The following is a 12,017-nucleotide window of genomic DNA, read 5'->3' as shown; positions in this document are numbered from 1 at the left end:
AGTTCCTATATAATTGCTGTAAGAATTCTCTACCTCATATCCTCAAAACATTTTTTATCATTTGTTTTTCTGTTTGCTTGATACACCTAAATGTTGGCTTTGTGACTTTTGTACAATGATACCCACGATCCTTTAGACTTCAGTGTTATTTATTTCATAGAAGATAGGACATTGATCATTATAGCACAGTACTTTGGCCGATGATGTTGTGCCCAACTTACTCAAAGGTAAATCTTACCCTTCCCTCCTATATAGTCCTCCATTTTTCTTAAAGTCACTAATGTATATGCCTCTACCACCATCCTTGGCAGGGCATTCCACACACCTACCGCTCCCTGTGTGAAAAATAACTGAACTCTGATATTCTCCCTATACTTTACTCCAGTCATCTTAAAATTATGCCCCTTTGTATTAGCCATTTGAACTGGGGGGTGGGGGGAGGAGTCTCAGGCTATCCACTCAGTCTGTGTCTCTTCTACACTTCCTATCAAGTCACCTCCAATCCTCCTTTCCTCCAAAAAGAATAGCCCTAGCTTACTCATCTTATCCTCATAAGACATGCTCTCTATTCCAGGCAGCATCCTGGTAAATCTCCTCTGCACCCACCCTAAAGCTCCACATCCTTCCTATAATGAGGTGACCAGAATTGAACACGATATTCCAAGTGTGGTCTAACCAGAGTTCCATAGAAGTACAACTCACAACTCTTAAACTTAATACTCCAACTTATGATGGCCAACACACCATATGCCTTCTTAACAACCCATGGCAACTTTAAGAGATCTATAAACATAGATCCCAGGATCCCTCTGTTCCTCCATGCTGTTAAGAACCCTGCCATTTACCCTTCAAATTCTACCTTCCAAGGTGAATCATTTCATATTTTTCTCGGGTTGAACTCCATCTGACATTTCTTAGCCCAGCTCTGTACCCTGTCAATGTCCTGTTGTACAACATCATTTTACATCATCCACAATTCCATCAACTTCTTGCCGTCTGCAAATTTGCGAGTTCATCCTTCCACTTCCTCATCCAAGTGGTCAATAAAGATCTGTTTCAAAACAGATCCCTGAGGAACACCACTGGTCACCAATCTCCAGACAGAATACGTTTCATCTACCACTGTCCTCTGTCTTCTGTGGGTAAGCCCATTCTGAATCCATACAGCCAAGTTTCCTGGATCCTATGGTAAGCTCAATCAGAAAGTCAGAAAATCCTGACTTTCTGAATAAGCTTACCATGGGGAGCTATTTCAAACACCTGACTAAAATTCATCTGTACCACATCCACTGCTCTACATTCATCAATGTGTTTCATCACATCCTCAAAGAATTCAATTAGGTTGGAGGAACAACACCTTATATTCCGTCTGGGTAGCCTCCAACCTGATGGCATGAGCATCGACTTCTCTAACTTCCGCTAATGCCCCACCTCCCCCTCGTACCCCATCTGTTACTTATTTTTATACACACATTCTTTCTCTCACTCTCCTTTTTCTCCCTCTGTCCCTCTGAATATACCCCTTGCCCATCCTCTAGGTTCCCCCCCTCCCCCATCTTTCTTCCCGGACCTCCTGTCCCATGATCCTCTCATATCCCTTTTGCCGATCACCTGTCCAGCTCTTGGCTCCATCCCTCCCCTCCTGTCTTCTCCTATCATTTTGGATCTCCCCCTCCCCCTCCAACTTCAAATCTCTTACTTACTCTTCCTTCAGTTAGTCCTGACGAAGGGTCTCGGCCTGAAACGTCGACTGCACCTCTTCCTAGAGATGCTGCCTGGCCTGCTGCGTTCACCAGCACCTTTGATGTGTATTGCTTGAATTTCCAGCATCTGCAGAATTCCTGTTGTTTGTGAGATTAAGATGCGAGTCCACCCCAAAACCCCGCTGTTTGTGTAGATGCTGCGTGATTTGTTACCCTGTTACAAATCAGTGTACGAAATAACAGACAATATACTGCATACAATTAAACGATTTAGCTATAATTCTCAATTTGACTACAGGGTTAGTGAAGAAAAAGCAAAAAAAGAAAAGAGTCCATTTTAATGAAACAGTCTAATGTGCACAAGTTGGAGCTCACGGTTTCCCTTTCGATCTCCCTGGCCTTCGTCAGATTGTGGCTCCACTCTGGCGTCTTCTCTCTTCATTTCCCGCTGAACAAAAGACCCAGGTCACCCTAGTGTCAGGCACATGGCACAAAAACACCTTCCCATTATTGGACGGCCCACATTCCTAAGCACCCATCATCTCTAACCATAACCCAAACACTGCTTCTCCAGAAAGACCATTACATTAGCAGCGAAACCTTTCCCAGGGTGTTACAACTAGATGTTCAACATTGTTGTGGCTGTGATTGAACTCCGTAGAGACACATTGAAGCTGATGATGTAGAAGTCTTTATTCCTAAGGTTGTTATAGCTGCGGGGTGGTAATGTGGACAAGCTCCCGCTACATATTAAACACTCCCAATGGCGTGTGCCTCAAATAGCCTCTGACAACTAAGTCCAGCACCTGGCCTTCATGAGTGGCCTAGCTGCTAAGTCTGGCGGAACAGTTTCTACTGACGAAAGGAGCAAAGGCAAGTTACTGGCGCTTTAAAACCAGTCGCTTCGGGCAGGTAGGGCTCCTCATCTGAGGATGGCAGCTCACCAGGAGAAGGAAAAGTCTAATCTCAAACATCTGGTGCCTTGTGGCTGTACCTATTCATGAGGAAAGCTTTAGGAATAAGTCTCCAAGGCAGTCCTACATTGAGTTGAATGCTGACTGGCAACTCCCATGAAGGTGTTGGTGCCAAACTGTATTGGTCGCTGCTGTCCCTTTGGGTTCATCAGATGCACGGAGAGGGTTAGCTTGCCACAGGGGCAGCAACTTGCTCTCCATATCATACTGTCCTGGCTTGTGTATCTAGACATTAGGGTGCAACATCCATGGTCGACGCTGACCTACAGAGACCTCAGGATTCATCACAACAAGCAGGAATTCTTTTGGAGACCCTTTCGGTAGAATCACACAAACCTTTCTATACCCTTAAGATGTCACATTTCTATACTCTTAAGATCAAAGGTTACAGTAGGTGCTTTGATACAATCTTAATAGCTATAATGACTATTTATTTAAATACTTTGGGTTGACAGTGCTTCTTTTGAATTGCATATCTGCAACAAGAGACATCTCTGAATGTTCAAATACCTTACTGGGTAAATACCTTACAATACTGGGACCAACTAATTGACACAGATATTCCAAAAATCTTCCGAGGACAGAGCCAGTTGCCCAAGATTTGTGTTGAGAGCTGACTCTCTGAGTACACAAATCTCCCAACGATTGATAGATCAGCAATTTAAAGTATTAAATGATAGTAACAGTATGGTCTGTCAGCTTCCTTGAACTTGTTTACAATGGTGTAAATTACTTAAACCCGTAGTTGCCTGGATTGATGCAGCCTAATTTAACATTACCTTATTGTTTTGCATTGCATCTTTTGAGCAGCCAACCCCATGCCGAGGGCTAGCCTGTGCTCCACAGAGAGTATTGTTTATTTCCAAAGGTGTGCTTTTAATTTCAGATTACTGCTTGCAATTTAAAATTTACATTAAGATCTGAAGATTGGCTCTTGTTTGATTTACTATCTGCTATATTTGCATAACTCCAGAATACTTCCTAACGTACATCTCTTGTCAACCATGGTACCCTCACCTTACCATCTTTTCCATGCCACAATGGGACAAGCCCATCATCGCCTAGCAGTGCCTAGCACCAGATCCGGTATGGCCTCTCCTCCAGTCGGCTGTCAGTGTATTGCATCAAGATTCTAACATTTCTGCAGCATCTAAACCTTTTGCACTAATGAGGTGATTATCAATATGAGGGATGTTATTGTCACCCATGACAACAACCCCATTATTACTGCAGTTTTCCAAAATCTGCCTCCTAATCCATTCCTCAGTGTCTGTTACTATGGGGGGGGGGGAGGTGGTCTTTATAATCCTCATATAGTGAGTGCTCCTTTTCCATTTCTGATTTCCACCCACACTGACTCAGTTGATGAGCTCTCTATGACGTCCTCTTGTTCTGCAGCTGTGATACTATCCCTGATTAGCAACATTAGTCCCCCACCTCTTACCTCCCTCCCTGTCTCTTTTGAAACATCTAAACCCCAGGACATCCAGCAGCCATTCCTTTCTTATTGACAGCCAAGTCTCTGAGATGACCGTACCTTCATAATTCCATTTACTGACCCTTGCTCTAAGTTCATCACCCTTGTTCCTGACACTTCAACCTATTCCACTGTCTGCAATTTTGCCCTATCAACTGCCTACCCTTTCTCAGTCTCTATGCACAGTCATCTACTTCTTGAGATTGAAGTCCTTGGGAGTATACAGGCCTCTCCTTCACATGTTCTTCCAGTCTGTTGTCGCCAGTACAATCTTCTATGTAGATTGTATCTTCGGGGCAATGGCATCAACACGGGTGATGCCAACAGGCTCAATAAACTGATAAGAAAGACTGGCTCTGTTAGAGGAGTCAAACTGGACAGACTGGAGGCTGTGGTAGAACAAAAGACCCTATGGAAATTCTGGACAACGTTTCTCACCTTCTGCATGCCGCCTTGGCTGAACAGAGGAGCACTTTTAGTAATAGACTAAGACAACTGTGCTGCTCCAAAAAGCGCTATATGAGATAGTTCTTACCCTTGGCCTTTCATCTCAATAATGAGTCAACCAGTAGCTGGGAAAGTGATGACCCCCTCTTGCTTCTCTTCTAATATTTGTACATTGATGCACTTGTAATGCTACTGTGACACTGTAATTTCCTTTGGGATCAATCAAGTATCTTATTCATACTAACTGCCCTATCCTCTGGCCTGTCATTTTGGTTAAGCCCTTCCTGTCCTTTCCCTTCCCCTCCCATCTTCAATTCAGTTGAAAAAAAATTAGAGAGAGCTCTTGATGTTAATGGACAGTATCAGTATCAGTATTGCCTGTATCAGAATCTAAGTAAGTGGTCGACAGTGGTAGTTTAACAGCTAATAAAGTGATCAGCTGGAGCTGGCTACCATGAGACATGCCTCTGAGAATCAGGCAGGTGGTGCAGGAATGCTCCGAGTGCATTGTACTCTTTAACCAAGTATTTACCTCTGAATAATGGAGAAAATCCTAAAAGACACTCATGTAGTTACTTACATAGTTTGCAGAACTGTTACTTTTCTGTTACAACATGAAAGGAAGCTATTTAGTAACTCAGATCTCGACCATTTAAGGAGTGGGGATAGATTGGACAAGAAAACTATATTGGGGGATTTCATTAGTTTGGAATTAGAATGGTGGCGGGGGGGGTGTAGATGGGCAATCCTGTGCCTACAAACCTAATTTCTCAGTGGTACACTTCCTCCTCAGATGAACATTGAGCAGGCAGATAAACAGATGCAGACCATTGTCCAAATTACTACGAATAGGTAGATAGATACCAGGCTCTGGTCCTGCAAGCAGATTACCAGAATGAAATGAAAGGCCTCCACAATAGTAATTTCTCAGGCAATACACACAAAATACTGGAGGAACTCCACAAATCAGACAGCATCTTTGGAGGGGAATAATCCATTGATGTTTCGGGCTAAGACCTTTCATTAGGACTGTAAAGGAGGAGGCAGAATCCAGAATAAGAAGGTGAGGGGAAGGGATGGACTGCAAGCTTGCAGATGATAGGTGAAACCAGGTGAGAGGGAAGAGTGGGTGGGTGGGGGAGGGGGAGAATTAAATAGGAAGCTGGGTGGTGATACTTGGATCTAATGTGAGGGGACAGTAGACAATGGAAAATAGTGAAGGAGAAGAGGCAAGAGAGGGAGGTGATGGCAAGGTGGGAGGAGAAGTGTTAAGAGGGGATCCAGAATGGGGAATGGACAAAGAAATGAGGGAGAGGGCTAGAGATCACCATAAGGTAGAGAAATTGATGTTCATGCCACAAGGTTGAAGGCCACCCAGACAGAATATGAGATTCTGTTCCTCCAATCTGAAAGTGACCTCATCATGGCAGTAGAGGACCTCACAGACAGATATGTTAGAATGGGAAGTAAAGTTGAAACGGATAACCTCCCAGGGATGCTGCCTATTGTGTTGGATGGAGCAAAAGTGTTCGACGAAGAGGTCCTCCAATCTACTTTGAGTCTCACCAATGTAGAAGTGGCCACAGCAGAAACTCTGAATAGAGTAGATGACCTGGACAGACACATGGGTGAAGTTCATCTCACATAGAAAATAGGTGCAGGAGTAGGCCATTCGGCCCTTCAAGCCTGCACCACCATTCAGTATGATCATGGCTGATCATCCAACTCAGAACCCTGTACCAGCCTTCCCTCCATACCCCCTGATCCCTTTAGCCACAAGGGCCATATCTAACTCCCTCTTAAATATAGCCAATGAACTGGCCTCAATTGTTTCCTGTGGCAGAGAATTCCACAGATTCACCACTCTCTGTGTGAAGAAGTTTTTCCTAATCTCGGTCCTAAAAGGCTTCCCCTTTATCCTCAAACTGTGACCCCTCCTTCTGGACTTCCCCAACATAGAACCATAGAACCATAGAACATTACAGCACAGAAACAGGCCTTTTGGCCCTTCTTGGCTGTGCCAAACCATTTTTCTGCCTAGCCCTCTGACCTGCACCTGGACCATATCCCTCCATACACCTCTCATCCATGTACCTGTCCAAATCAAATCAAATCTGCCTGGTTTATATGATCCTTTTTGGGAAAATATCAGGTTAACCTAGTGTCTCTGCACAACAACTTGTCTGAGATTAACAACAAGTGAAGGGGAGGTATAGGATGCGAGGCAGAGAATTCTAACTCTTCTTACACTTCATAGGTAATGCAAAGCACAATGGCATCAAATCTATACTTTTAAAAGAAATCTGTCCGAGCAAAACTAAATAAAAATAACACAATTTAATTATCTGTAACCTCTAGTTACATACATGAAGCTGCAACAAACAGAATACATCACAGAAGAAAACAAACATGCATTAAACATAAACACAAAAGAGCAGATGAATACTCACTATAAAAACCTGCAGCTGAGATGGGTACAAAATAGAGGAACGGACAAAAAGTTATAGACTATATAGATCAATTTAAGGTAATACATATTCTAGAAATAATTACATTTCAATTATTAAATTATCAAACCAAGCAAAACAAAAATTTACATTTTGAACTCAAGCCAAAACACTGACATCAATCTGACCAAATTGCAAAGGCTGAAATAAATGCATCACTACTATTAGATTGCATTACTTCGGGAAAAATCTTCCTGCATCTAGCCTGTCCAATCCCTTTAGGATTTTATACGTTTCAATCAGATCCCCCCTCAATCTTCTAAATTCCAGAGAGTATAAGCCTAGTCGATCCAGTCTTTCCTCATATGAAAGTCCTGCCATCCCAGGAATCAATCTGGTGAACCTTCTTTGTACTCCCTCTATGGCAAGGATGTCTTTCCTCAGATTAGGGGACCAAAACTACACACAATACTCCAGGTGTGGTCTCACCAAGGCCTTGTACAACTGCAGTAGTACCTCCCTGCTCCTGTACTCGAATCCTCTTGCTATAAATGCCAGCATACCATTCACCTTTTTCACCGCCTGCTGTACCTGCATGCCCACTATCAATGACTGGTGTACAATGACACCCAGGTCTTGTTGCACCTCCCCCTTTCCTAATCGGCCACCATTCAGATAATAATCTGTTTTCGCCACCAAAGTGGATAACTTCACATTTATCCACATTAAATTGCATCACCTAGAAGGACTGTTTGTATTTTAGAATGGTGGTGAAAAAGCTGATGTAGGCGCAGATGTAGTAGTTGTCACATTTGCGAGACTAAGAGGAGGGAGGTTAGTGAGCAAGAATGAGTGGACTAGGAAGTCATGTAGAGAATAATCCCCATGGAATTTCTGGGTTACTACCTGTACCACATTTTAGTGAGTACAGAAATAGTTGCTTGAATTGGAGAAGTTAAGTTATGGGGTGAGATTGGATAAACTGCTTGTTTTCCATAAATTTAAAGAGACTAAATGGTTTCTTGATGGAGATGTACAGAATATGAGAGGGGTTGATGGTCTTTTTCTATGGTAAGGATTTAAAAAAGTAGGCATAGTTTTAAGGTAAGATGTGTTTACTTAGGGGTAAGTTTTTTTTACACGGTGGTTGGTAGCTAGAAATTGCTGTCAGAGGAGGTGGTGGAGTCAAATACAATCACTACATTTATTAGGCATTTAGATGGACAAGTGGGCAAGCTATATTAAGAGATATACACTGTACCTCCTGTACCAAACAAAGTGGCCACTGAGTGTATGTGTGTGGACTTCTGCAGCTGTTTCCATCCACTTAAAGGTTTGACATGTGCGTTCAGAGATATTTCTCTTCACACACTTCGTAACATGTTATTTGAGTTACTGTCATCTTCCTAAAGGCTTGAACCAGTCTGGCCATTTGCCTGTGGCCTCTCTTGTTCACAAAAAATTTCACCCATAGAACTGCCACTGGATTTTTGTTGTTGTTTTTCCACACCATTTTTTGTAAACTCTAGAGCAGGGGTTCCCAACCTTTTTTATGCTGTGGACAAACACCATTAAGCAAGGGGTCTGTGGACCCCAGGTTGGGACTGTTGTACTTTTATGCATTGAGTTGCTGCTACATGATTGGCTGATTACATATTTGCATTAATAAACAGGTGTACCGAATAAGGTAGCCATTGAGTGCCGTATAGCAGATGGTTAAATATTTTGGCATGGAAATAGTGGGCCAAATAGCCTGCTTCTGTGCTCCATAACTCTAGGATGCCAAATGATAGATGCAGAGAGCTCAACAACAAAACGTCTGGAGGAGTATTAAAGATTCAGGCTTAAAAGTTAAGAAGGCAAAGAAAGTTCACAAAAACATATGGGCAAGTAGAGTCAAGGAAAATAGTGGGCTTTCTATAAATACAAAAAGTGTAAAGGAAAATATATTCAGAAAGGAAATAGTATGTTCTTTCAAAAACTTCAGTAGCAGCCTAAGCGTGGAGGTGGAATACGTGTAAAGTTCTGAATAACTTTGGAACTGTCTGCATGAAAGAGAATGTTGATGTAGAGAGTGATGTTACAGAGGCAGAATGTGAAGTTCTGAATATAATAAACTCAAAAGATGTATTACAGGGCTGCAATCATAAGCATTGATAAATTGCTAAGCCTGATTAAAATGTATCTCAGCCTAGTAAAAGAAACAAGTGATGAAATAGTCCAGGTCTGAATATTATTTTTCTAATTAAGGGCATTAGAAGACCAGAAGGTTGCTGATTTGGTAGACTCGTAGAATTGTACAGCACGGAAAAAGGCTCTTTTGCCCTTACTTGAACATGCTGACCAAGATGTACATTCATGCTAATCCTATTTCCTGGCTATCCTTTGAAACTCATTCATATACCAGTCCTTGTACTACTTAAATGAATCTAATGTACCTGCATCAACAACTTCCTCTGGCAGTTGTTTCCAAATGTCTATCACCCACCACAGTACCTTAATTTAGGAGGGAAGAGGATAAAGGATAGAACAATTATCTACAAACTTCGCAATGATAGTGTGTGGATTATTAAGTCATTATAGTTAAATGAAAGCCATTCCCATTCTCTTATAAACTTGCTGGGACCCATTCCTGGCGCTGCACATGAGCTCATTCCTGTGCTTCCTTTAAACCTACCTGGTTCACTGACAAAGTGCAGGTTTTTGGTCCTGTCTCTGATCTCTATGACGCAGCTCTCCAAACACAAGCTGATGCCTTCACACTTACTTCACTCAAGAGGTTCACTGAAATGTTACTATATAGGAGGAATTTCTTTAGCCAGAATGTGGTGAATCTGTGGAATTCATTGCCATAGACGGCTGTGGAGGCCAAGTGTGAAGGCATCAGCTTGTGTTTGGAGAGCTGCGTCATAGAGATCAGAGACGGGACCAAAAAGGTCCAAGAATACAAGCTGACTTGTGGAAAAGACCAGAAGTGAGGTGCAGGTCAAGAACAATTCCATCTTGAAGTGGCGAGGAAAATTGAAGCATCAAGGTGAATGTGTAGGGCTGAGAGGTGGTCAGCAGCTGGATCAGCAATGTTCAGACCCGGATCGGTGGTCATTCTATGTGGAAGGACTGAGTTTGTGCGGCTGCTGGCCTTGTATGAAAACAAAAGGACCTTTCCCATATTCTGAGATTTATGTGATTATTGGACTATACTTTATATTTGTTTCGTTCAGTTTTTGGTGTTTTCTTTCTTTTGGATGATTGGTGGGTGGGTGAATTGTTAACTTTTTGTGTGTGGGAGCGGGCTTGGGATTTCGGTACTACTGTTCTTTTCTGCGAGTGAGGAAGTCAGGCATTGTTACGTGTAGGGGGTTGTTGATTGCTATTGTGGCTGTTTTTTCCTGTGGGCAAGGGGGGCTTTTGGGGTTTGCAAATTTTTCTTTACTTTTTCGTGCTGATTGTGGGGGAGTTGATGTCTTTTCTTTCATCAGCATCCATGGACTTTCTGTATTTAATGGCTATGTGGAGCAGTCAAAGATCAGAGTTGTATTATACAGGTCCACAATACCTTATCCGAAATCCTTGGGGCCAGTTGCATTTCGGAATTAAGAATTTTTTGGATTTCAGACCCCACCCCGCCCCATACCAAAAAACATGTATGCTGAAGCCCCTTATTTAACCTGTCTTAGTGTGGTGGACTTTAAGACCCAGCGGCGCACCAAACCTATGCACATCCTCCCGTATACTTTAAATCATCTCTAGATTACTTATACTACCTAATACAATGTAAATGCTATGTAATTGATTGTTATACTGTATTGTTTAGGCAATAATGACAAGAAGAAATTTTATTTCCAACAAAAACATTCAATAAAATATAAAAATATATAGCTTCAAACGAACCGAATCAAACACATGGTAAATGACTTATTGGAATAAATGTAGGACGTCACTGTCACTGTCTTTCTGTTTATTTAAATCATATACAGTGGTAGTTCCGACACTATTTTCTTCAGTAAGACGCCGCACAGACACACCACAATCAAGCTTCTGCAATAACTCCACTTTCTGCGTTATTGATAGAGAAGATTCCTTCTCTTTTTCTCATTGTTACCCATAGGGGTATTTGCAGCTCTTTTTGACCGTTTCACAGTGAAATTAAACACACAGTCAACAGTGAACACAAAATACAGGTTTCCCCCGCCATCAGAAGGTAGAGCATTCCTATGAAACGGTTCGTAAGCCGAAATGTCGTAAAGCGAAGAAGCAATTACCATTTATTTATATGGAAAAAATACATGAGCGTTCACAGACCCAAAAATAACCTGCCAAATCATGCCAAATAACACATAAAACCTAAAATAACAGTAACATATAGTAAATGCAGGAATGATATGATAAATACACAGCCTATATAAAGTAGAAATACTTTTCCACAATCATTACTGAACTGTTTGCCGAAGCGAAAATCTCACGCAAGCGCCGTCGGCAGAAAATCTCAGGCATGCGCTGTTGGCAAGAACACTCTCTCCAGTAACCTTTAAACTATGAAGCTGCCAAATCTACCAAATAACACGTAAAAATATACAGCCTATATAAAGTAGAAATAATGTATGTACAGTGTAGTGTCACTTACGGGAATCGGGAAGACAGTGCAGAGCACACTGATGATGGTGTGTTAGACTTGTCAGAGTTTGGGTGGTGCAGTGACCCCCACCCTCCGGGCCGCTGAGCGATACATTGCCGCGAAGAATGCAGGGGTCCAGCGGTAGCTGGAAGGTACACAGCACATCTTTAAGAAAAAAGCCGAAACAAGCATGCTAATTAATTAGGTGCCACCCGTAATTGTCGGCCCAGATCAGTGCCGATTTCCGATTGCGTTGTCTCTGATCTGGGCCGACAATTATGTGTCGGCGGCACCTAATTAATTAGCATGTTTATTTCAGCTTTTTTCTTAAAGATGTTCTGTGTGCCTCCTGGC

General features: G+C 42.3%; 1 protein-coding gene across 1 annotated transcript in view; it reads left to right on the top strand.

Moving 5' to 3' along the window:
* LOC134350819 (zinc finger protein 292-like) overlaps positions 1-12,017 on the top strand; it is a 205,750-nt gene that overhangs the window by 57,658 nt on the left and 136,075 nt on the right. The gene's annotated exons all lie outside the window — the stretch shown is intronic.

The sequence above is a fragment of the Mobula hypostoma genome, chromosome 8, assembly GCF_963921235.1.
Source record: "Mobula hypostoma chromosome 8, sMobHyp1.1, whole genome shotgun sequence".
Classification (NCBI taxonomy): domain Eukaryota; kingdom Metazoa; phylum Chordata; class Chondrichthyes; order Myliobatiformes; family Myliobatidae; genus Mobula; species Mobula hypostoma.
This window is presented reverse-complemented; position numbering and strand designations above follow the sequence as displayed.